The sequence below is a fragment of the Salmo salar genome, chromosome 03 (genome assembly GCF_965601325.2).
Source record: "Salmo salar chromosome 03, fSalSal1, whole genome shotgun sequence".
Lineage (NCBI taxonomy): Eukaryota > Metazoa > Chordata > Actinopteri > Salmoniformes > Salmonidae > Salmo > Salmo salar.
The window spans coordinates 39,358,397-39,362,989 of NC_138293.1; positions in this window are offsets into that span (position 1 = coordinate 39,358,397).

Here is a 4,593-nt window from a genome sequence, read left to right on the forward strand (position 1 = left end):
AAGAATGAAGACTAAATAATATGTATAGGCCTTCCGAGACAACCTGGTTCAATTTGGGTCCCGAGACAAAACCAGTTGAGAACCATTGTTGTTATCAGTAGCAGCCGAAAGAGGGATCCTCTGCCTCCACACTGAAATAAAAAGATACAATGCGCTAATCGCGAATGTCAGGCTGGGACTGTAGCTCTATTTGGCATATTCAATCATTCAAATTAATATTTATTTGTAAGACCAGTTACCTAGCTGGTAAAATGGCTAATTAGAGATGGCTTTTTCCTCGCTAGCTAACAAATGGTAGCCTGTAAAGTTCAAACCACCTTATTTATCTAGCTTATAGTTTGTCATATGATTATGGCTTCAGATTGTGTGCTTATTGGTATTTACAACTGTTTTCTTGAGTCATCATCATGCTTGATAAACATGGCAGTTGTTTTTTTTCTTCAAATTATAGCTAGAACTCTTGAGGTTCTATCTCTAGAGGATTTCAACATTTTCTGGAAAAGGTTTTGACATTTTGACCGAAGAACCCAAATGAACCCGTTTTCTAAGAGTGTACCCAACCCGTGCTCTGAAGAACCCAAGGCATTCTGCCCTATCCCTATCCCAAGAGTTCTCCGCTATAAGCACTCCTTACCTGTCGGACGATGTGATCTACAATCGCCACACAGTTTTAACATTTTGAAACATCAACAATCGTCACTTGTGATACAGTTTTCGAAACATACGGAACTTATATTTCATAGAAATAATATTTTCAATTAAAAAAAATATACACTTACTGTAGCGGGTTTACACAGATCCGTGCGGACGAACTACACGTCCGCTACACTTCTTCCCCAGTTACGCTTAGTACACAGGTGTTTGAGAAAACTATACTGCAAGCGTTGCATGTTCAAATAAAGTGTTAACGTTAGGAACAAGCCTCGGGGCTCTTAACAAAACTCCCCCGGCCAGAAGATACCTTCATGAATAGACGCTAAAGGTAGTTAGTGAATGGGGTAACTGTACCCAGTCAGCATTAATAAGACGAGTGAAAGTGATTTGCTGAATAATAGGCTATAATAAAAAATAAAAGAATACACTCCGGTTGAAAATAAAAAAAAGGTTTAGAGAATATTTTTTTCTGAAATGTGTAAGAGATTTGTTAAGAATGCAGGTCCTTGACCAAACCTCTCCCTGTATGTGTTTATAATAGACATAATGACTGGATGTTGTCTTCACTTATTCTGTTCTTTCAGACTAGAACTGAGGGAAGAAGAGGGAGAGAGGAGGAGGAGTAGAAAGAAAAATCAATCAACCATCAGATCATTAGGGCCTCCCCAGTGGTCAAGAATCAATCACTCAACAGCATCATCAGCAGATAAAATGGCATGTGAAGAGGAACAGACAATGTGTTTTTTATGAACAGTATACTTTTCAATATATTGCACACAGAACACTATTAAATAAAGAATTTGGAGAAATAATTAATGGAACACGGAGTTATAGAAAGAGAATGAACAGAAATGAAAATTGAATTCTAACACAAACACACAGACAGACACACTCTAACATACACATCATTTTGTTGTTGTATTGTTTGTATTTTATTTTATTGTTTGTACATCATTGGATTTAACATTTGTGTGACTGTCCTTGTCTGTCGGTGTTTGTTACTTGTCATGTTTTGTGGAAGAGTAGCTGCTGCTTCTGCAAAAGCTTATGGGGATTCAAATCAACAAATAACTGTCATTCTATTTTGTGTCAAGCTTCTCGGAGTTCAGTAGAACAGGAGAGATACAGCTGTGATAGGCTGTCACCACGACAACTGGTGCCACTGCAGCAAGAGGGAGGGGGGAAAACAGGAAGTGTTTGAGCTTCAGCAAGCGCTAAAAGATACTCCCTACAGGCACGTGGAGAGTGAGAGATTTTTTATATTTAAAAAATACCTTTATTGGCCCAGTAGTTACATCATTTCAGGCACAAATTTTACTTAATTTGTAACAGAACTAAAAAGAGAGGGAGAAAGAGGGACAGAGAAACAGCGAGGGAGAGAGACAGGGTGGTAATGGAAATGGAGAGAAAAGGGTGGGAAGAGGGATAAAAGGAGATGAGAGGGATGGGTGAAAGAGAGGGAGGGAGAGCTCTCCACTGGCCTGCAGTGCAGTCTCCGGGTGGGGAAGGAGAGGGAGGGGTTGTTGATGTCCACTTATGAAAGATGAAGAGAGGAGGGCGACAAGGGAAGTGCTGCTGTGTGCAGGGATGGGGGTAAAACACACACATGAACAGACTAGGTTAGCTGGGATTCCCATACTAGTGAGAGGTATTAGAATCCCTGTAGGGTACCTGTTGAGTAAGAAGTGTGTGTATGTGTGGTTAGAGTGCCAGCTGTCTGAAGAAGAGGTTTAACCCAGTGTAATTAATGTGTCCTCTTCAACATCACAATAAGCCAAGGCTGCAGGACATGAATATGTCAGAGAGGGGGACTGTGTGTCTGCATACGTCACATGTGCATGTGTATATGACAGACAGACTAGATGAGAGAGGAATGTTGTATCCCAACCCCTATCCAATAAACACAAGATATTTAAGCAATATGTTAAATTACTTCACCTTGCCTTCTGATGGGCTGGGTGGAATTTTACCCTTTGTTTTTACACCTTCAGGTATGCAATCATTTCAGATCTAGGAGTGCCTACACTCTTTGAAAAAGGTTCTGTCTAGAAATCTAAAGGGTTTTTCAGATGACCCTTTCGGGTTCCAGCCAGGTATAACCCTTTTGGGTTCCATTCATAACCCTTTCCACAGAGGGTTCTTCAAAGGGTTATTCCATGGGGACAACTGAAGAACCCTTTTGGAACCCTTTTTCTAAGTGTAAAGCAGGGGCACTTCTGAACAGTAGATGGCAATGTTGCTGTACCTGTCTCAGAGCCATAGACCCCAGAAATGATAAGTGATTGTGTGTTTGCCATAATAAGCCGTAATAAATAGTGTTTTTGAATGTTCTGCTGATAAAATAATCTCAACTGTGTGACCCCTGGTGGATGTGATAAACTCTCAATATGGCCATCGATAGATATCCATCTGGGTCGCAATTGGCTGCCAAAACTCAGCCTCACAGCTGACACGCACACACTCTGCTGTTATTATTGTTGGCTTCCCCTCCTGGTTTGTCTGAGATCAAAGTTGGCCTGGAAACAGTTAGGGCAGAAGGAAGCAAACTGGGGGCAGATTTGCAGAAAGTCATGAGCCAACACGAATCGTCTTCGTTTTACTGTATCTTCCCATCCTATATCTCTCAATGGCAGTCTGAATGGGATTGTGGAGAACAATGCTCCTCTATCCCTCATTCTTTCTCCTCCTTAGTCTCCTCCACCTCCCTCTCTCTCACTCCTCTCCCCCATCTCACACTCTCTCACTTCCCTTCCTCTCACTCCTTACATTTACATTTGTGTCATTTAGCAAACTTTCTTATCCAGAGGGACTTACATTCATCTTCAGATAGCTAAGTGAGACAACCACATATCACAGTTGTAGGAAGTACATTTTTCTCAAAGAGCAGTCAGTTCTCTCTCACTCCTCTCTCTCTATCCTTCTCCCCCCCATTATCCCTCTCTGCCTCTCTCCCCTCTCGCTCTCTCTCCCGCTGTACAGTAGTTGTATGATTGGGTGATATTTATATCATCTAGGTCCCAGTGCCACCTGGGAGAATGGTCCATATCCAGGTCACAACTCACCATAGCCCCAATACTCTATAGCCCAGTCTGCTATGCTCTGTTCCACTCTTCTCTGCCTGCCAGGAGGAGAGGCAGGGCTGGTTGGCTACAGGTAAGCTGCTCCACTTTAAGCTCCTTTTGTGAATGGCGAATATACTTTACTGTACAGTACTTTTCAATGTGGAAGTGAATAACACTTGGGGAACTAATATACAGCCTGACGGGAATTGATTTATTGATTGACTAATAGTTTGATTGATAGGCTAATAGCTGTTTCCACTTGAATTCTCCATGTGCTCAGCAGCTAAGCAGTCAGCCTGGGTGCCTCTCTTTGTCTAATTAGTGGGACCAGACCATTATATATATATATATATATATATATATATATATATATATATATATATATATATATATATATATAGCGTTGTTCAGTTCATATCCCCTTAAGTCACCTCTGTCGCTAACAATATGGCTAAGAGTCTGGACAGTCAGTTACTCTGTGTGGGTATCAACCAACCAAACAGGACAAACAGCACCAGTATGGCATGTTGATGCATGCTTAGACTGAATACCCTATACAGGCCACTGTGGCATACTACCAGTCATCAGAAGGGCTCCTCATATGGGTTGTTATGGTTCATTATTAGCATAATAAAATAATTAGTAGGCCTATCATTACCCCCAAGAGACTATCTCCCTAGTGTGGGTTACATTCATTATCATCACCCACCCTCTCTTTCTCTCTCTCTATGATTGTAAGTGTTCACACTGAGGTAGTTTACACAGGATTACAGTAAGATAATCCACTTTCAGTATTTAGTGACATTAGCCGCCATCTGTCCTCTGTTAGCATACTGAGAGCACAGGCTTATGCCAGGCAAAATCCTTCTCAAAGACA